Source organism: Camelus bactrianus, chromosome 22, assembly GCF_048773025.1.
Source record: "Camelus bactrianus isolate YW-2024 breed Bactrian camel chromosome 22, ASM4877302v1, whole genome shotgun sequence".
Classification (NCBI taxonomy): domain Eukaryota; kingdom Metazoa; phylum Chordata; class Mammalia; order Artiodactyla; family Camelidae; genus Camelus; species Camelus bactrianus.
The window spans coordinates 19,869,186-19,892,169 of NC_133560.1; the positions used below are offsets into that span (position 1 = coordinate 19,869,186).

At 46.1% G+C, this 22,984-nt stretch overlaps 1 protein-coding gene across 9 annotated transcripts in view; it reads right to left on the reverse strand.

The window, feature by feature from the left end:
* GATAD2A (GATA zinc finger domain containing 2A) overlaps window positions 1–22,984 on the reverse strand; it is a 92,528-nt gene that overhangs the window by 43,904 nt on the left and 25,640 nt on the right. For all 9 annotated transcript variants that reach the window (XM_074350343.1, XM_074350340.1, XM_074350348.1 and 6 more), the window contains exon 2: window positions 12,193–12,281. The gene's annotated coding sequence lies outside the window, so the exon portion shown is untranslated. The remainder of the gene's footprint in view (window positions 1–12,192; window positions 12,282–22,984) is intronic.

Below are 22,984 nucleotides of genomic sequence, written 5' to 3' on the forward strand. Positions count from 1 at the left end.
GGCCATACCATCAATGTTCCTGGTGTATCCCCAGCTTCAAGAGTGCCAGCAACACAGTAGGTGCACCTCAAAACATCTGATAAATGAACAAATGTAGGTTTTACAGAGAGATGCTCAGGGGATTGGGGAGGGGGCAGAGGGACACGGATCAGACACCTCAGGCTCCCATTCAACACTGAGATCCTCAGATCTCAATCCAAGTTTAATGCTCCTCTGTTGTCAACAAATGCAGGGTCTTCTTTTACAGACAAAATACCTAATACTGACAGAGCATTTACCCAACGTGGATAATCTCAGGTAATCCTCACAACCACCTGCAAGGTAAGTGCTACCATCAGCCCATTTTACAGGTAGGGAAACTGAGGCAGATGAAGGTCATACAGCAAGTGGATGGGACAGTGCCAGGAACTGAAGCCAATGCCCCTTCAGACAGTGCCCACTGAAACACTCTGTCAATTATCTAGAGTCAGGTACAAGTCAGGTACACTCTGTCAATTATCTAGAAGCTCCTCATAAGGAGGATGTTGAGCTTAACTTCTTGCTCTGGCTCCATGGGGTCCAGACGAGATATTAAATGTATACACCTTTATTGGGCGTTATGAGTAGGACCACACCTTTCGCTGTTTGCTTTCAAAGTACAGTTAAGTTCTGCTGGAGCACAACATATGCACTCCTAAAAATTGCCACATGGTACAAAATCAAGCAGTAAAAACACAGGGCTTGTGGGAACAATGGGATTAGGGCACAATACTCCAAAACTTCATCAGTGACATAAAGGCAGGAAACTGATTTTAAAATGGTAGCATGTTAAACAGCTAATAAATACACAAATACTGCCTAAAGCCTGATGCCTCACCTGGGGGAAGTCCTGGTGTTTGCTATGACTGTGGGTGGGGTGCAGTTTCTGAGTTACTATGATATGCTGGAAGGAGGCTGTCTGACCCCAGAAGGGGATGGGTGTGGCTCAACAGGCTTTATACACATCTGACATGTATTTTGACTTGGGGTTACCGGCAGGTACTTTTTTAGCTGGGAGCAGTTTTCTGGATTTACCTAGTACAGGAGTCAGCAAACTCTTTCTTAAAAGGACACAATAAATATTTTCAGCTGTGCAGGCCATTCAGTCTCTGCCCTAATTACTCAAGCTCTGCAACTGTGACAGTATGTTCTCAAATGGGCATGGCTGTGTCCTAATCAAACTTTATTTACCCAAACAGGCAACCAGCCTGCGGGCCACAGCTTCCCAACCCCTAGACTAGCATTTCTCCTAGACAAAATCACACATAACCAAACATAACGTGTGTGTTATGCTCCAAATGTGCCCCAATACATCAATAGTGTTGGAACAAATCTGTTTTTCTAAAACAAGCATTATAGCAAAACTGACTACAGAGAAAAATCAGTTTCAAAAAAAAAAAAAAAGGATGTGAATGTGTAAATTCAATCCAAGCCCAGGACTCAAGGTTAACCCCTTTATAAGTCAGAAGAAATTTAGTTCAGAAAGTGCTGAGTGCAGACTGCATACTGTAGGGTCAGTCTGTCCCACTACACGGGTCAGTTTTATACCATCCTAAAAATCCTACACACTCTCAAGATAAATAGGTCCCTAGGAGAAGGAAATTGTATTTCATACACTACTGCAGTGTACGAAACTTTAACCCAGTTAGACAGAAACAAGTGGTTCCTCAGTTTACGTGCCTGAGCATCAGACCAAAACTCTAAGGAAAAGCACAGGGGCTGAGAAGGATATGACTAGGCAGAGGAGGGTTGAGGCAGGAAGGAGAGTGTGGATCAAGCACACTGGGGCTGAGTTGCTGAAGACTTGGGGGCGCCTGGGAAGAGCCACAGGGCCAGACTTTTCCAAGTAACCAGGACTCACCCCTGCCCTTGAGGGCTGGGGAGGGGAAGGGGGTCATCTACACCAGGGAAGCCCTAAGAAAGGCATTTTACCTGGTTTCTTGGGGGGAGGGGGGATCCAAGAGGACACAGGTCCACACCACACTGCCCCCAACTATCCCACTCCAGGGCAGGTGGGCAGTGCTGTCACAGTCCTGCACCTTACATCCTGAACCTCGGTGCATTCTGCCTGCAACTGTAGCTCCACAACTCAGCCCCAGCCTGGGAACACCAGGAGAACCCTGGGAACCTGACTGGGGCTTACCCTCCACCCGATCAACACCTTGGTCCTTCAATTCTCCTAACCTTTATGTGAACACTGGGCCTGACTGGTGGGTACATCGTTTCACCCCCAACCTGGTGGCATCCTGTCCATCTCACACTGGGGCTCCCTGGACCTGGGGACTTGATACAGGTTTTCTGAGCCTTCTGTCTAGTGTTACAAGAAGCCAATGCTACTCACCAGGTAGACAGTCACTTTACAAAAATGAAAGACATGACCAACAAATTCTTCTGACTTGTTGAAGGGGCTCACTTGCTCTTTCAAAGGCTTCTCACAAGGTGGGCAATCTTACCATTGGCCTCTAATGGTGGTCAGCGGTGCCTGCGCTCTGGGTAGACTGGAGCAGTTAAGAAGGGAGTAAAAGAAATGAGGAGCATCTGACTCCACTTGACGGATATCCTATTGACAGAGGATGGACACAGGAAACCAGGGTGACAAACACCACCCTATTCCCCCAAAATGTAGCACACCAGGCTAGATGACCACCAAGCAAATCCCACACAAATACACACCCACACTCATGCCTAGACAAGTGTACTCAAACATACATGCACACTACACACACTCATGTGTGCAGTTTTCACCCCCTCCTCCCACTTCTGAATTTTGTCCAATTATCTCAGAAAAGATCTTTCTTCTCTGTTCATTCACGAGCAAAAGAACAGCACTTCTTTTGGGTGATCAGTGTCCACTCAGCTCCTGATCCAACTGTCTCAAGAAGGAAAACCATTAAGTATGGAAATGAGATTAGACACAGCGACCAGAATCACCAACTTCTAAAGTATGTGCAAGAGCCCAGAGCCCTGCAGGGCCTTGTGTGGATCTCGATCCCTGCACACCTCTGCCACTCCAACCCACACTTCCTCCAAGACAAACAATTTCACACCTGGGTGGAGCAGCAGAGCGTTTTAAAATCACTAGCACTGCAACCATGCTCATTTCTACTACTTTGTGCACACAGTAATTTAAGTTTCCAGAGAAGGGAAAGAACTGACTTCTGTTTACTGTTGTTTATCTGAGTGATATGTGAACCCAGAAGGGAATTTCTACAGCACCAAGGTATCTGGTCAGTAACTAATGACCAGGGACACCCTTCTGGTTCACAGTCTGTCTGGCCCAGGATGTGGATGCCAAAAGACTCCAAATACTGATTCTGTGCCAGATGGTGACTTTCAAGAGGCCAGTGACACTGGGGTACCACCTCTGTAGAGGGCAAGAGCAGCAGCTTGGAGTCCCCCACTTTCATGGGAGCATAGATGTAAGGGCTATGAAATATGGATGCCAATCGCCATTTTGTTACAACACTGGAAAAGGAATCCACCCTGCTGGTCCACAGAGGAGGGGAAGAATCTGGAAATGCTTCATTTGAGCTGAGCCCCAAGAGGAGAATCTGGATTTGCAGAGATGGAAGAGGGAAAGAGAAATGGTAGCCGAAAAGGTGAAGTGGCAGAAATACACAGGCATGTGAAAACCCATTTCTAAGAAAAGTAAACGAAATCAAATAAAAGGAGATCAAAACATGAACAACTTTTACATGGAATGAGGTCATTTACAAAGAAAAAAACATCCCCACCTTGTAGAGAAGCCATTTACATTCAGTGTGAGAAGCCAGCAGTGATGACTGGGCCTCCCACAGGCTTTCCTGGGCTCTAGGTGCCCCTAGAGAAAGTGTAGATCCCGTCTGGGGAAGATGGTGTATGTTTTTATCTTCCCCCAGACACAGGTAATTTCCTAAAAACTTCTGAAAACAGGAACACTGCTGACCAGACAGGCCATGCAGATCCCACTCCACTCCTTCTATACCTCAGCCCCATGCCCTGACTTCTGAGTGCCCCTTCCCAGTGACATGAGATGAAAGCCTGCCTGCATCTCCAAATCAAGCACACAGCAGGACGAAGTACACCTAAACTGGTAACTTTTTTTTAAACTTTTTTTATTGAGTTATAGTCATTTTACAATGTGTCAAATTCAAAATTGATAATGTTTTAAGAAGCAGAGAGATCAGTACCAAGTGTTTTTAAAACTGTTGACAGCAACCCAGGCTCACCCTGGAGATGAGGACTTGGATTTTGTGTTTAACGCTCTCAGAAGTGGTCAGTAAGCACCCAACGCTGCCCACCTATAAGTGGCCCCACATGGGTGACTGAGCCTCTGATGGCCAAGGCCTGTGCCCAAAGCCCAACCCCTGCAGCCCCAGAGAGATAAACAGATGCTACTAGAGGAGTACATAACACAGAAATAAGGTGCCACCTATGGAGGGGAATCTGAACAATATTAAATGTCCACAGGGAAATGGTGATCATTTATACCCTCTGGTACAGGGTATCACTGTAAGAGATGGCTGGCTGAGTTTCCCTCCCAGTCCTCTGTCCCCTTCCAACTGCCTCCCAGGCTGAGTCCCCTCAGCCCACAAAGGGTTACATCTGCCATTTCCATGCCATCTGCAATATGCCTATCGGGTGTCACATCACAAAATGAGAGTCCTTAACCCTTCCAGGGCTGACTCCCTCAGGGCCTGGCCAAGGTGCAGCCCTGACCACCAGCTCCATTAAGCTGGAATGGCAGCGAGGTTTTGCACAGAAAATTCCAGAAAGGGTCTGAAGAGCCTTCTCTACTCCTGAGAGGAAACGTGAGTGGAAAGTGGGAGAGCCAAGTGTGCATCTGTTGTCATTTTCATCAGGACGCCCAGCAATGTGGTGACGCCATCGCCTGGAGGCCCTGCCTGGGCTCCACTGTCAAGCTCCTCCCTGCACACGTCCTGCAGCGTCCTGCAGTGGCTGAGCCGCCCCAAAAGGATCAGAGCCAGCAGGGAAACCTACTTCTAGAACGAAAGTAAGTTTCTGGTCTCAATGAAGCCCATGGGCCTAAGAAACATTTCCTACCGATGAACAGTTCTCACAACACTTCCTGCACAGCTGTAAGAGCTGGAACAGAAATCCTACTTCTCTCCTCCACCCTGGAAGTGGGAATCTACCCCTTGGGCAGGGGGCTGGTTCTGGGTATAGACACCTACACCAAGCTCCAGGGAATAGCAGAGCTGACCTAGAGCGTATCACATTAGTGGTATTAGTGGTCATTTTATAAACCATGCTACTCTCAAGGTAAAAGCAAGGCCTCACCTCAGCCAAGGTCCTGCCAGCCTCTCTGACCAGTCTACTGCCACCCGCCCCTCCCCCTCCCTCCACCAACCCCATTCTCTCAGCTCTGGCCATACTGACATTCCAGCTGCTCCTCTGAAAGCCAAGTTCACTCCCATCTCAGGGCCTTTATACTTCCTGCTCCCTCTACCTGAAACGTCCTCCCCCAGGCCTCATATACCACTCTCTTTCTTTCAAGTTTCAGCTGAGACAACAAAGTGACATTATCTCCCCTCCACGCATGGCCCTCGATGGGGCTCTATCCCCCTTTCTTCTTCATCACTTTACATTTTATCTATTTACTCATCTCTCTGTTTATGTATCCCTCCACCCCCTACAAGAACAGGGAATAACTCCTTGTTCAGTGCTGCCATCCCAGGGCCCAGGGCAGAATAGATGTTCAATACATATTTGTTAAAACAGATGAGAAAAAGTACTTTCAGAACTCTGAACTATGGCACTCCCCTTCCTGGTTAAATAAGGCAAGATGTCTTCAATGTCAATAGAAAATATAATGATCAAAACCAAACAAAACCCTTACTTCATATCATATACAAAAATTAACTCAAAACGGGTCAAAGACCTAAATATTAAAAGTGAAACCTAGAAAGCTCCTAGAATAAAATATAAAGGTAAATCATGATCTTCACTCTGGCAATAGATTCTTAGATATGACACCAAAAGCTCAGTACCAACAAAAGAAAAAAGATAAATTGGACCTCATCAAAATTAAATTCCTTTGTGCAAGAGATTGAAAAAACTCACAGGATGTGAAAAAATATTTGAAATCCTATCTTTGATAAGGGTCTGGTGTCCAGAACATATAAAGAACTCTTATAACTTAACAACAAACCCAATTCAAAAAACGGGCAAAGGCCCTGAAGAGACATTTCTCTAAAGAAGATACACAAATGGCCAATAAATACATGAAAAAAATGTTCAGAATCATTAGTCATCAGGGAAGTGCAAATTAAAACCACAATGAGATACCGCCTCACACCCACTAGGACAGCTATTAAATTCTACTCCTAGGTATACGTCCAAGAGATGTGCACTTATTCAAACAAAAACTTGTACACAAATGTTAAAAAGCAGCACTATTCACAATAGTCAACAAGTAAGAACAACCCAAATGTCCATCAACAGGTGAATGGACAAACAAAATGTGTTATATCCATACAATGGACTATTACTCAGTCATAGAAAGTAATAAATTCCTGACTCACGTCACAATGCAGATAAACTGAAAATATGCTAAGTGAAAGAAGCCAAACACAAAAGGCCATATTATATATGATTCCATTTATCTGAGATGCTCAGCACCAGGCAAATCCATAGACAGAAAGTAGATTAGTGGCTGCTAGGGCCCTGAGGGGCAAAGAAGTGGGGGAGTTGGGGAGTACAGGCTAATAGGTACAGGTTTCCCTTTGGGGTGATGAACATGTTCTAGAGTTAGAGGTGATGGCTGCACAATATTATGATTATATTAAATGCCAATGAACTATATACTTTAAATTGGTTAAAATGGTGAATTTTATGTTATGTGGATTTTACCTTAGTTTTTTTTTTTAAGCAGGAAAATAAAAACAAAACAATCTTAACCCCAAAAGCCATAACCCATCTACAGTTATTAAACTACTAAAAGGCAAAAGGAGGTTCACTATGACCCCAAGAACACAGAATAGAGTCCTCAAGGAAAGACTTCTCTGTGTAACAAGATCCCAAACAACTGAAGAGCCATTGTCCACTTGGGTGCAGTCCCTCCACAGGCAACAACCATCAATTTTGCACAGCAACTAAGGGGGCCAGAGAGCAAGCCCACCGTATAGATGGGGGTGTGACCACATGGGACACAAATGGGGCAATTTACCAACAGGAAGCCAACTTGGAGAGAGGGCAAGATGTCTGATGGTTGGGGTCACATGGGTCACCACCACAGAGCAGGATTCAAGTCAGGCCTGTCACAGGCTTCACACTGGGACTGTGCCAAACACCTCAATCTCACAGGTATTTCACTCATTCATTTCATCCCCACACGTGCTTAGCTTCTCCCAGGGACCAGGGGCTGAGTGGGCCCCAAGGACACCCTTGGGGGTTCCAACGAAAGGCTCTCACCCTGCTATGGGTGAGCAGCACAGCCCGAGGAAGCCCTTAGGGAGACACACAGATGTGTAGGGTGGGCAGTGGACACAAAGCAAGCAGAGACATGGGACTTAGGTCCCTCCCAAACTGGGAGTTGCAGTAATCCCTAGATTACACATAAGGATCAAACTTGTAAAACACTACTTTTTATAAAACAAAGTCATGTTGAAGACCAGCTACCTACATACTTTATTCATTATTCACTCTTAATTTACAGCTGCTATGGATAGACACCAATGGAGAGGTGAGACTGATTTTTAATCAATATAATTTATGTCAGAAAACAACTTATGGATGTTACTGCATCAGGGTATTGAAGTGAAGAAGCACATGTGGTGATAAGATGCATTCTAGGTACTTGCGGGGGGGTGAGACTCAAAGAACAGAAGGTGCCACTGGCATCACAGTACATCGGGTCAAAACCAGAATACCTGGTTCACCTTCATGCACCTCAGCTTCTTCACCTGTGAAATGGGAACAGCATTCACTGTATCACTAAAATTCTCCAAGGGCTCCAGGAAGCGTACTGTGAGTGCTGTTTTTACAGAAAATAAGGATGCTGTAATGGGAGGCTGGCCCGCCTGACAGGCTACTGGTCAAAGACCTCCACAGCCATTCCAGAATCTCTGCTGAAGGTTTTCTGCTTGAACTTAAACTAGCCACAAGTGGCCACCACCCTCACTTCTGTAAACAGGTGTTTCCCCTGATCTAGGTGGCATGCATCATAAAGCCCCCTGAGGGTCAAACCCATTTTTCAAACTTTTGATTATGGAAAATTGTAAACATACCCAAAGAAGCAGACAGAACAGCACAATTAACTGCCCTGGCCCACCACCCACCTTCCATGGTCATCAGATGACCAACCTTGGTCTTCCACACACCTCACACCCACCAGCCTCTATGAAGCGAATCCTATGCATTATTTATCAGTGAACAGTTCAGTATTTATCACCACAGGACACAAAAACACAATCCCATGATCACATCGTCAACAATTAAACAATCATTCCACAATCTTTGTCAAAGTCACAGTTGGTTGAAATCCAAAGGCTTCCCTGCCCCTTTCCTTTCAATCATATGTTGCAGAAATTAGGCCATTTGTCCTGTTTCCCACAACTGGCTTTTGTCAGTGCCATCCCTGTTGTACAACGTAACATGACCCCAATTTCCCATAAACTAGATTTTGAGGCCCGACCAAGTACACATCCCTCTGGAAGCATGTGCATCCTTCCTCAGGGGCTGGCAGCCACTGAGAATCATTGTCCTGACCCACCATTTCATTAGTTGTCTGCAAATATATGAACTTATAATTCCATCACTTCACATTAATTAGCCAGAATATGTCAATAGCTACACTGTCCATTAGCCACATAGGGCTATTTTTTTTTTCATATGAGGCTGTTTAAATAGATTTAAATTAAATAACATTAAAACTTGACTTCCTCAATCACAATATTCCAGGTACCACATTGGATGGTGTGAGTACAGAGCATCCTGGAAAATTCTGTAGGGCAGCATCCATCCATCTTTGAGGGAAACTTGCCCCTACCCACTATTTTGTTCCTTGCAAGTTCAGTCCATAGAGAAGAGGTAGGATAAATGCTTGCATCTTTTCCTCTATCAGTTTTCAAAATGAGTTGATTCCCTAACCTGCGAAAGGGTATCAGTGAGTCTCTTCCTTCCCTCTGTGCAGCAACATGAACTCTGGATTTTTTTTTTTTTTTAAAACACATTTGATGCTTCAACTAAGGGACTCGTTCTCAACTCATTCACCTGCCCTACCCTTAACCAGGGGAGTCCCCATGGTTCCTTCTGACACAACCCTGGTACCATCGTACACAACTGGGACGTTCTCAATGCAGATTTAGAATTAAAACATTTTAATTTAAGTGCTTTGATCTTTTATTTGCATATTTCTTTCATCCTAAAAATTTTAGACCTTAAAGACATCAATTAGTTGTCTTCTCCTACAACATATACTAGTAAGACTATTGGCACTGTTGACCTGACACCAAAAATATGATTCCCAAAAAAGGATAAAGTTTTTTTTTAATTGTTGCCCTTATGGTGTATCTCACTAAAACATTTACAAATCAAACTACTGTTTTAAAGTCATGTGAAATAAATCCTAAGAGGTTAAATCACCAACTTGAGGAACAACTGACATGCACCTAGATTCATTTATTTCAGTCTGCTTTTGGTTTTTAGGAATCCCCTCCCCCAACAAATGACATAATTTTGTTTTCTAATTATGTAAAACATGCATCTGGTGCTACACAGAAAGAAAACTGGAAGGAGTCTCCTGACAACCCTATCCCCTTCTCATTCTTCCTTCTGAAGGTGACAGTGTGGTTTATTTATGGTCTGTATATCCATTAAAAAAAATTAAATATAAACAAATACACATACGGCTATCTACCACCCCATCTTTCCCGATGGGCAATAAAAGTGAGTGCAATACATCTCTTTATCCTTCACCATGTTATTTTTTCTACTCGTCATTTTACCCTAGAAATCCTGTCACTGTGACACGAAGACATCCCTCCTTCCTTTGCTCAGGGCCTTGGCTCCAACCCACTGGCAGATGTACCCCCATCAGTCCCAGCCACAACTGACAAACATCTTAGTCATTTCCAGTTTGCTACTTCAGAATGGTGTAATGAACAGCCTTGTCACAATCCTTATTTTTGACAGTGTCTCTTTGGGATACATTTCTAGAAGTGGATGTGCTGAACCAAAGAGTAAGCAAATCCCCCTGTGAGGAGTTGTGAACCTGCAAAAGCAACATATGGTGATGCCTGATTGCCACCAATGAAACGGTGTCCACCTCTCGGGACAAAAGGTCAGAGTGTTGTCTTAGGGAAGCTCCAATGAACATTATCCTTAGTATCAGAAAAGACTGAGTATTTTTCATGCCATGGTCATCTGCATTTGCTTTTCTTGTAAATCATCTGTCTCTCTATAAGTCATACCCATTTTTGATCCTTAACATCAAGCAAAAGGGCAGTCTCTTGGCACGTGAACAGTATATGTAGCTGCTGAACGAACAGGACCAACTAACAGGCAAAATTCAAGGGTGGACACCACTTCCATTAGCCCAAGCAGGCAGCCTGACCCTCAGTGCGTACACCAACAGCCATGTACAATGTGGGGTGGGCCTCAAGGACTCTCAAGGCCCCAGCCCTCCTCCTGCCTTGCTCTTCCTCTGTGCCCACTGAGTCCTGGGCAGGAGGGGAGACCCCAGCTGACCACATGCCACAGTTCAACTGAAAGTGGAACAATCAATCAATCTGCTGGGCTGATTTACACCCACAACAGAAAGTACACAAGCTGACATATTTATACATCTTTAAAAAAATAACTGCTCAAGGCTGCTTCTGATTGTTTGACACTGACCATCACCTGCCACTACCATTCACAGACCATCCTTTCCCATCAAGCCCCTTCATGCACTGGGCATTGGAGAGGTAGGGCAAGAGGCTCCCAGATATGGCTTCCAAAAGTTCCCTCCTGAACCTCCAAACTGATTGCTTTGTAATGCTATGGCTGTGTCTTCCTTACTGGCCCTGTGATAGGAAATGAAGTTTTCATTCATTCATTCAGCAAGTACTTATTGTTTGGACCACGTACTTCTTAGTTAACAAAAGACCAGGCAAAGGCAGGGGCACCCAGCCCAGGACCTCAGAGAACCCTAAGACAGCTCACTGCCTTCAGACAATGCTCTGGGCTGCAGGACAAGGGATGGTCACTCACCCCACTGGGCTGCAGGTAAGACATTTTCCAGATGTAAAAAGTTCCATATGCAAATTATCTCAATTTTTTTTAAAGTTGTTTTTGTTTTTTTAACACCAATGAAGTTTGTTCATTCAGGATTACTTGACCATGCCCCTGTTTTCTTGCTATATCCAGATAAAAGCTGAAACCTCACAAATCAACACCCAACCTTTGTCACACAGTTTGCTCAGCTCAGCAGACAAGTCTGAGAAGCCAGTTCTCACCCCGGGCAGCTGTGACACTGTCAGAAGGGTATACAACCTTTGGAAAGTCACCAGCCGGCTGGCCTGTAAGAGGAAGCAGCTAACCAACCCTATAGCTCTCTGAGCTGTCTCCATGTTCTAAGATGTCTCTTCAGTTCTATGTTCTTTCCCACGTAGGCAGCCCTGGCCCAAAACATCACTGGCCAGGCCCTGATAATAACAGACAAAATCCCACCTGGGGTTAGGTTCTGCCCTGCTGGGTCCCGAAAGCCCTGGACAGAGTCTCTATTTGTGAGTCCTAAGCAGTGTGAGGATAGCTCAGTAAGGGCAATCAACTCCAAGCACTGGTACCAGGGCCCTGCACCACTTATTGGTGGTTAAGGATAAATTCTAACCACTACCATCAGCACTGGGAAATCACAGGAATAGCCAGAGGGCAAAGGCCACCTGGCCAGGATTATCCTCTGCCCCTGATCCTCACAGAGTATGACTCATCCTACTTGGGTCTGGGCTTTTCAAGCAACCCCTGAGAAGCGAAGAAAGAGCAAATGGCTATCCTGGAAGAGGCAGGGCCTGGGCAGCCCCATGGAGATAGCCCACCGTGCAATGCCAGAGAGACATGCCTTCCTCCTTCTCCTCTAGGAGGCGGCCATCAGTTTTTGAAGCAGCACTCCATTTCAAATGTCCAAGGGCCTGAATGAGGCCTTCTGGCAAGTCAGTGCCTCCATTCCACAAATGTCAGACCCTAAGCACTCACCTGGCTTCTGAGCACAGGACGATGGTCCTACCAACCGGCCATGGTGGGCACTAAGTCAAAAGGCAACTTCTGTCAACGTGCTGGCCAACCTAAAGCAAAGGACAGAGGAAGAAACACTGAGTTTGCAAGGAAAATTTCTGGAACATATCAGCAATTTTAAATGTCTCCAATCCCTGGAATTACACAGCCAATTTCTAGACTTCAACCAGAACTATGCCTCTGCTACATTCCACAGGAGGGCAAGCTGGAGAAATCAATTTCTATCAGTCTCTGGCATATAACCCAATAAAATGTGCTAACCAATAAATTACTAACATGCTAGACACTAAAGATCCCATCTTTAGTAATATGGATGGAGACAAGAGGTAGTACACAAGCACATGCCAACATACTGAACACACAGAAAATGATCCAAGGTTTTGACTATAACAGTAATGACACATGATAGAAATAAAAATACTAGCTTTTAATAGATGTTCACTAGTTAGTTCTGGGTACTATGCTAAAACTCAGTATTTCTCTGAATCCCCAGGACAATCTTAGGGGTAAGTTATACAATCATCTCCCTTTTATAGATAAGGGACCTAACACATCTGATATTTGGGAACTTGCCCAGGGTCACCCAGGTCTTCCTCTCTAGATATGATCTCTCTCCTTCCCAGTGCCTACTCCCTGACACAGACCCCAAGGAAACCACCCACCATTTCAGGCAGTACTGGGTTTGTCCTCAAGAAGCTGAGGGCATGAGGTGCTGGGAACAAGCAAACTTCACCTCTCACATGGAGGCAGGTTCACTGTTGCAGGGCAATTGGAAGTTTCACCACGGGATCATCTCCAAAGGGCTTACACTGCCCAGGGAGGAAGGGGCTGCCTGTTTCACAGATAGGAAAACTAAGGCTCAAGAATGTTCAGGAACTCTCCCAAGGTCACAGAGAAAGTATGGCCCTAGGAACTCCCCTCCTTTATGATGTCAGATGTCCAGGGCTCTGGGCACAGAGGCTGAATCTAGCAAACTAGCCAAATCTCAGGTGCCCAGGCAGTTCTGTCAGTTGTAGCTTGCCGAACATTGTCAATATCACCTCTGTTGTCATTCTTTGCATCCACATGACTACCAGGAGGTTGCTCTGATATGAAACCTTTATTTTTAAACTGGGTTCACAGCAATTCACAGCTCATGGATGGCGAGAAACACTCTCACAGGAGAACTTGCAAAATAAGCAAGTATCAGTGAATTCTATGGAAAGACCCTTGGGCACCAAGGAACACACAGCATCGTCCTTAGTGAGGCCCAGGGCTGGCTGGCTGCAGCCACCACCAGGGCTGCTTAGGGAGAGGGGCCCTTTCTGCCACTCTTTTTGGCCCTAGTCAGACTGGTAAACACAGTGGATGCCATTAATCCTAGTTCCTTCATACCTTCCAAGCCAAGGTTTCTCTCTGCCATAGAGGGGGAAGTCTCAGAAGCAGGGGCCCTGGGCTTTTCCAAGCACCTGCCCTCTTCAGACTCAAGGTCAATACACAAAAATCAACAGTATGTCTACACACTGACAACAAACAACCAAAACTCAAAGCTTTTTTAAAAAAATCTATTAATACTAGCATAAATGAGAAATACTTAAGGATAAATTTGACTTTAAAAAGATGTGCAAGACCTATAACCTGAAACTACAGTAAGGTATCATTAGGAGAAATGAAACAAAACCTAAATAAATAGAGGACCTTCCCATGGGTCAGAAGGTGTCAATTCTCCCATAACTTGATCCAGAGTCAAAGCCCCAATCAAAAGTTATAAGGATGCTTTTTTGCAGGAAAAAAATTATAAATTCCAAAATTTATAAGGAAATGCATAGGACCTAGTACAGTGAAACACCGAAAAACAGAAACAAATCTGGAAGACAACACAACCTGATTTCAAGACATACCATAAAGTTACAGCAACCAATAGAGTGTAATACGGACATAAAGACAGACAAGTAGATAGATGAACAAAATACACCCATGCACATGTGGACAAATGATTTTTGACAAAGAGCCAAGTACCCTAACTCAGCGAGACCATAAGACATACATTTCCCTAAAGGGTTAATTTAACCCTGCGAGGAGGAAGGTCACCTTAATCTGCTATCATAATGCACACAGTGCATCATGGGACAGAATATAACATGCAAGTTCTAAGGTCACCTGAGACTTTTAAGCTTCACCATAGCTTTACCCATCTCAGCTCATGGCAAATCCAGTCTTCCAAGATACTCAAATTAAAATCTGGAGTTGCGTTCTTGATCGGACTACCTACCCATCACTCAATCCATCAGGAAATCTGACTGATTTTGCCAAACATATCTGGGGTCCAACCACCTCTCACACCTCCACTAGCCACATTACCCTCCCCCCCTTGGTAGGAAAAGGTCTGCAAACTGGACCCCCTGCTTTCACTCCTCAGCTCAAAACCCTCCAAAGGCCCTATGTTCACTCAGAGTGAAGCCCTATCCTCTCCTAGCCCCAGAGGCCTGTCCACTCTCCTCCAGCCACGCTGGCCTCAACATGGCCAGGCCTCCAACACACCAGGCACCCTCCCATCCTGGGGTCCTTTTATATTTTCAACAAAATCCCAGATACTTCATGATTTTATCAATTCTTCAATTTGTATCCCAAGTTGAAAATGACCTTTGAAAACATAACTACCATATGATAATCCCTAAGTGTCAACAAACGCCTAGTCCATATTCAGCTTCACAGTTTCTCAGAAATGTCTGTATACTGCCTGCTCTACCAGTAGTTGCTAGAGCATTTGTGCTAGCTGCACCCACTTCCTCCATCACCCTGCCCCTGATGGCTAACTCCTCCGTGTACCTCCAAATCACTGCTCAAATGTCTCCCTCGAAGAGGCCCACCCTGCTCACCCTGCCCCCTTCATCCTCACGGCCCTGGCCCTTTCCCAAACTCCACACAACACAGCTACTATATCTATGGACTTTCTTACCTGGCAAGAACATAAATGCCACAAGGAAAGTGGTGTCTGTCTGCCTGGTGCCTAATTTTATTTCAAGCACCTACAACACTGTCTGACACATACTGGTGCTCAATAAATATTTATGGAATGAATGAACAGAGATGGTTAAACATCGAGGGAGAAAGAACCAATCTGAGGAGCTCACACAGCAGCAGCCCCTCAATACAATTAGTGCAAAATTCACAAAGGAACAGAAACCAAGCAGAGACCACTTAGCACCATCAGAACTGGGCGTATTTCTCTAAAACTATAATCACTATTCACTGATATATCATTTGGGCTGTTTTGCCATTACCCTGCACTGGTTGGGTTTAGAGAGCTTTTACTGTTTTTATTTCCAACCCATACATTTAAAACAGTATCAAGTAACCCTTAAGTACACAATTACCAACTCATAAGAGACTCTTCCGCTCCCTTGATAAATCATTATGGTTTGGCTTTGACCCTGCACCTGGGTACTCTACTTACATGCGCACACACACAACACCCCGCGTCTGCATCCTACCCAAACATAAGAATTTCCAATCTGAGGGATATCATGCTTGGTGAGAAGGCAGTGATTAGTGATTTACATGAAATCAAGTCACTGCACTTTGGGCAACAGAAGTCCATTGTTGCCATTTCACCCTCCCCAGCTCAGACAAGTGAGGCTGGCTCCCTTTTTAACTTGAGGAGAGGAGCCCCTGGCCAGACACTGGCTGCTGTCTAGGGAGCTCCAGTTCCACAGAGACGCTCAAGTTGCAGTGCTCATGGCCAACCCAGAGACAGCTCTCAGGGGTCATGGGCACCTGATAGGGAAACCCGGGCTCTCCAAGGTGCCCAACCCCAGAGGGCCCCATCATCCCTTCTGAGGCCTGGCCCCATGGAAGCTGCACACCTCTGGTCTCCTCCTATCAGTCTGCACTCATCAAACACTTGCCCTGTTCTTAAAATTCTTCAATTGCATCTGCCCCCAAATATTTACTACACTGGCTCCAATCCAGTCCTGGGAACAAGACATTAAGCCAAAAAACTCCAAGGTGAAACCCAACAATACCATTCACCTTCTCCCACCCCTAGGTTCACAAAGTCCACATGTTCCACACAAAATGAGCACCCCCTAAAAACAGCCACCCTAGACCTTCTCTGCCAACAGTCTTAGCAACTGTACTGCTAATTGTCAAGGAGAGAAATTCCCTAGCCAGCCCAATCATCAGAAAGGGAGAAACTGAGGTAGGGCAAGAGTGGATTATCTCAAGGAAGCCCCAAGGTGACACTGTTCCAACATGTACTTCCTGGTGAGGGAAGGATTAACTTGGGCCAGAGTTTATTCCCTATTTCAGGGGTCAGCAAACTACTGCCCGGGCCTGCTCTGGTGAATGGTTTTCCTGAGATACAGCCATGCCAACTTAAGTATGCACTGGCTGCTTTCACCTACAGGGCAGGGCTGATTAGTAACGACAAAGACCATACGGCCCCAAAGTCAAAAATACTGGCTACCTAATTTGTGGCCCTAACAGGCTGTGCTGAGCATTAGAGGACAGAGGTGACTCAGGCACAGCAGCAGGCCTGAGACAACAAGTCAAAGCAGAGGGACAGCAAAGAGATGCTCTGGCTACACGTCAGCCCCTGGGGACCAAGCAGTACCTGCTCTCCCCAAGGCACGGGGCCTCATTAACCCTATATTCCCCACAGAGTGAGGGAGAGCATGACTAGGCAGACGAGAGAAGCAAAGAACCAGCCCCACGAGGGCCAAGGAGCTGGCAGTGAGGCCGGCTGCACGAGCCTATTTTGGCAACCAGAGGTGGTTGGTTTCCACTGTCGAGGCAAAGCTTCTACTGGGGTAACAACCCAGTATGTGCTCTCCAGGCCTCTGGTCTGTCCCTACCTGTGCTGCCTCAGCCACGGTAACCATGGTCTCACTAGGTAACCATGGCCTCACCAAGGGACTGACTTGTCCACTCCCCACACTGTGCCAATGCAGCTGTTCCTAAAGCTCCTTAACCCTCCGCCCCTGCAATGCTCCCAACACCTCACCATGAACTTTAACGCTGTCTGTTAAGGTTAAGGCCCAAGTGACCCTATGAAGTCATCTAGTATGCACATATGTATGTACACACACAGCATGCTCCTGGCTCCAACCACACTGGCCTTGTTTTGATTCGTCATACCTACCATATCTGCCTGCCTCCACCACTGGGCCTTTGCACATGCTGTTCTCACCACCAGGAAAGTCCTTCCTTTCCCCTACTCATCTTTCAGACTCAAAACATGTTACTCAGGTACCCTCTCCCCTTCCATCCCTGAAGACTACAGCCCCATCACTTGGAATAGCTTATCCTGACATTTGACATTAAGCATCCCACTAGGTTCTCTCCCCCAAACTACTACACTCCATAAGAGAAAGGGCTCTTGTTCATCTCCTTATCCAAGGCCCAACGAGGCATGGAGGAAGAAATGGCAAAATGGCATCCTCTGTGAGTTATAAATACTCAACCACTATGTTTCCACCATCAACGACGCAAAAACATAACAATATAAACTCTATCCTTAATTAGAATATCAAGTCAACATCAGAAAGAAGCAACATGGAGACAGGCAAGGCCACAGCATCATCACAGCCCGTTTCAGGAGGGGGGACAGAACTTATAAGCAGGGAGCTCTCCCCACCTCCCTCACACAGATGTTTGGAGAAAGGTGCTTGGAGGGTCCCACAAGCCTCAATGGCCTTGTATCTGGAAGCACCTCCCCTGTCACCGCTGAGTAGTGTGAGCTACCACAGCACCCATTTACCCACACCCTGCGCTCCCCTCCCTTTCCTACTGCCAAGATCCCATATCCCTCCCTCCCTAAAAAACCCAGCAACAATCCTTCCAGCAGATCCCTGCCCTCTTGAAGACTCAACTCCACTACATCCCTCCTCTCTCCTGAACATTCCAGGCATCCCTTTCTTTCACACCACCAGACCATCCTGACGATGCTGATGAGCAAGTCCCACGATGAATCCCACACCACCACCTGCCCTCCTGATAGTTCAACAGTCCATCCAGTCTGCGGCCAAATCCAGCCGTGGGAGCCCACCCAGCCCCTCAGGCCTCGAGACCATCCCAAGTACAAAGTGATAGGCTCTGGCTCCAGGCAGGCTCTCAAACAGAAGCAACTAGTTCTTACTTTTACTAATGTGATTAATGTTGTTCCTCAAAATATTCTGACTCCTTATAAACGAGGTTCCTTTCAGCGTTTCCATACTCGCTCACCAGCAGCTGCCCAGGCAGTCCACTTGGCAGTTCAAAACTTCAGATAAACCATATTTACAATGCCCAGAAATCACATGTCCACATCTAGACAAGTCTGAGACTTTGGTACGTGTTTGAAGTGGTTAGCACTTGGGCATTAGGATATTAAAGGACACCCTGAAGAAAATGTCACAAGAACAAAAGAGGAAATAATTTGTCTTAGTAACAAGCACCTACAAACTGATGTCTCCCCTCTGTGTATATCCTCCAATATGCATCGTATTAAGGGAATTCTCTAACAACGAGCCACAGGAGAACAAGGAATACCTGCGATCTCTGTGCTAAGCACTGCAGCAAAGAAGACCTCAAATGTTCCTGGACACCGCTCTCCCAAAATCCCCTGTAGACCCCAGTTCTGTGTCACCCTACCAAATGGAGGAAGTGCATCCAGGCCCCATCCCTGGGAACCAAAGAACACCCACGGAATCATGCTCCCAAGATGATGTTACAATGAGCCTTCTAGAACCATACTTTTTTTTTTAAATCCCCTAGTACCTGGCATAAGGTAGACAAAATGTGAGTTTTTGTTCCTTTCTTCCTAGGCTTAACTCTTGGAGGGTAACTCCTGTAAGGATGAAGGGTATTTCTGAATTCAGAAAGGTTTCCTTTTTTAATGTGGTAAAATAGATATAACATAAAATTTACTGTCTTAGCCATTTTTAAATGTACAGTTCAGCAGTGATATGTACATTCACACTTTAGTGTAACCATCACCATCCATCTCCAGAATTCTTTCACCTTGCAAAACGGAAACTGTCCCCATTAAACACTAACTCTCCATTTTCCCCACTCTCCCACCCCTGGCAACCACCATCCTACTTTCTGTTCTCTCTCTATGAATCTGACTACTCCAGGTGTCTCATGTAAGTAGAATCATGCACTATTTGTCCTCTTCTGTCTGGCTTATTTCACTCAGCATAATGTCTCTTCAAGGCAGAACAAATCATTTTATAACCTTTTGGGGCCTAAGTGTGTACAGAACAAATCCCATAGGCCCGGTATACCCACAGCCAAAATATGGCTGTAGAGCCCTGCTTCCCAGACCAGCCATGTCCCTGACATGCTCCACTATCAACTACTCCTTTCCTCCACTCCCCACATAAACTGCACAAAAAGGTACTGGAAAGACTTAGAACAGTGAGATGAAAGCGGCATCTAATACCTCAGATGGACTTCAAGTACGCCTGTCTCACCCCAGCTCTTACCTCCCAAAGCACTCTGTCTCCCCAGGACATACCCGTTCCAGCCCCATTTCACAGCATGAACCAAGGGAGTCAAGAAATGCCTGTCAGATGAATGACAAAGATGACTAGCTCATCTTGGGCACAATCTTTTCCTGTAAGTGGAACCCAGAGATATCACAGCACAACCCAAACCTACACCCTGGAGCAGTTGAGAGCTAGACTTAAGAAACTTTGCACAGGCCTACCGGGAGTATGAGCCCTGAGTTCCAAACAGGTCAAACTCTAGACAAGGGAGACACAGACAACTAGTCCAAACAGTGCACCCACCAATCAACATAACTGAAGAGGAAAGCACTGCATCTCCCCCATCAAGGTGTGAGCACCAAGCCCACCTATGTTGTGAGGCAGAGCCAGGCCCAGGGGAGTCACCACACTGGCCAAGTCAGTGGACGCTGTGTAGAAAACTAGTAACACCAAGTGATCCCACATGAGGCACCCAACTCACACAGAGGGAGGGCATTTCATTGCCAATCATTTCAGATAGGTACACCCAGAGCACCCCAACTGCCACTTTGGTTAACTGCTCCAGAATAAGGAGAGGGGTGAAAATGATTTTCTGGGGTTCTCTACATAGTTTGGCTTGGGAAGCAGTCAGTCTCCTTTCCAAACAGACATGTCCCTGTGTGACCTGTGACTGCAAAATATGCAGGGTCCTCCTGAGAGGATTAACAAGGAGGGAGGGAAGTTTGAGGGGGCAACTGAGTCTCCAGGACCAGTTAGAACAGAAAAACTTTAGAGTGAGGATCACAAAAAGCCCCAACTGCAGAAGACCTCCATTGTAGCAGGAGGCCTGAACAGGAGGTTCCCACAGCAGTGGGCCTCGTTTTCAACAAGGCACCATCCAAGGCAGCCTCCATGTCACACAGCATCTCAACCAGCTGTATTAGCTGTATTAGCTATATTCACATTTATTTTCACGTCAAGAAATAAAACCTCCAGCCATTCTATTCTGGCAAGTTTTGAGTTTCTTTTTTAAAAAGCAACACCTTATGTATCACACAGGCAATCTCCTGGAAAGGCAAGAATCCTTTCACCAATGGACAGGGTGTCCTCCAGCCCTGGCCACAGGTGCCACGTGCTGCCTCAACCCAAGTCCAGTGGCCGTGGGCTCGTGTGTGCTGGGAAGGTGGAAGCAAAGCCACGAGCTGAGCACCATCTCCATGCCAAGAAGAGAGACCCCAACTCTCTGTGATGGCACAGGCACCAACCCTGATCTGCATATTCCTGGAAGGGCAAAGACCAGCAAATTATCCCAAGTCTCTCTGAGGAGCAACATGAAAGCCGTACTCTGAGCCCAGTTTACTTCTTCACCAGCCATCTTCAAACAGGTGGTCCTGGCAAACAAGAAGCTAAATCCAGTGCAGTCTGGTAACCTAGGGCAGGTGCTCCCCACAAGTTTAAGAACCAGTATCTTACTTTCCAGAACTGGAATAAAAAAGAGGAAACGTGCTATTGTTCAAGAGCAGTGAGGGAGCAGCAGGAGCAGCGTTCGGTGCTGGCTCCACAGTATACAAATGAAGACCTACCTGGGCTAAAGGAAAAACCTTGGGGAGGGGGGCGCAGGTATATATAGCTCAAGTGGTAGAGTGCATGCTTAGCATGTATGAGGTCGTGGGTTCAATTCTCAGTACCTCCTCCAAAAATAAATAAATCTAATTACCTTCCCCGCCACAAAAATAAACAAACAAACAAATAAATAAATAATTTAAAGGAAAAAGCTTCATGGTTCTGAAATTCAAACAAACTCTACCTATAGCAGTTCACATAGCTTATCCCTGTAAGGTCCAAGATAAGACATTTTGGTCCGGGAGCAGCAGGTAGGATGGGCAGAAATATCATCAAAGAAATGTAAACTGGGCAGACCCACACAGCCAGGGGGGAGATCTCCAGTTTTCATCTCCAAACCCCACTCCTCACCTCTGCCCAGAAGAGTCCCTGTGGCACTTGGGTACTTCCTAGGAGGCAAGGCTACTGCTTGCTCATTGCTGAGGAAAGCACCCACCAGCAGTCCCACTGAAGCTGGACAGACCTGGAGCCTCAGGTGGCCTCTGCCATCTTGATCCTCCAGGCTGGCAACAGGACACTGGGAAGGAGTGACCAAGGTCTACATAAGCTGGTAGTTTCCAGAACACCAAAGGGTCCACCTAGATCCAAATCCAGGGCAGCTAGTAAGTATCCAGGCAAGTGGCAAGGTCAGTGTCATCCACCTACAAAACTTCCAGATGCCCCCAAGCTGAATTTTGGACAGGAGGGAGGCCTTGGTAGAATTCTAGAAATCCAATCTAATGCTAGGTCTTCAAATACAAAACAACCTACAATCATCTGAGCAACCAAGCTTCCTTAAGAGGCAGAATTCAGTTTCTTTGACTGTCTATCAGAGGCCAGGTCAAACAGTCAAAATCAATTGGTAACTTCTGAGACGTGACTAGAGCAATGGTGCAGCACTGATGGCCAGACTGAGGCCACGTGTTCAGCCCAGGAGTCCGAAGGCCTCACAGCAATGTCCAGGCCAATAAGCCAGCTCCCAGCCCCAGAAGCTTCATCACTGCCACAAACTCTGATGATGTATCACAACCATCACAAAAACTGTGTGACTGACTAAAATGCTGCGAAAGTTCTAAGGAAGAAACCGCAACAATGGCCACATCTATCTTAAATCATGGCCTGCACTATGCAAGCCAATTAAGAGCAAATTGAGAAAGGACATGAAAAGAGGCCACATCTCCTTGACAATGTGTCCAACAATAAAAGTATGATCAGAGGATGTCAGGAATAGAGTGGCTCCTCAGGGAGGGCTTCAGAGAACTGTCAAACTGTTCTCACTGCCCTCAGCCCTTATAGGGCAGACTGAGCCCAGGATGGAAGAAGCAGAGCCTCCCCAAAGTCTCAGAAGAGGCAGGGAAGAGGGGAGGGTAGGCTATACCCGGCTTCTCTAGGCCATCAGAGCTTCCCAGCAGCCTGCATGAACATTTCCCATCATTTATCCTCACACTGGGGAGAGGAAGTACTGGGCAGACACAGAGCCTTGCTGGCTGAGAAGAGTTCTGCTCAACTGGGCCAAAGAGCCAGCATCTAGGGAGTAAGCAGGAAGGAAACTGTTCTGGGGGTCAGACACCTGGAGAAGCCCGCTCCAAGAGGAGAGAAGCAGCAAAGGCCAAACTCCCAACCCCCACTGCAGCTTTAGAAAAGTGAAGGGCCTGCCTCCTGGGGTGCAATGGCAAAGAGACCAGAATTTCTAAATATGCTTGGCTGCTGCTGCCTTGAGT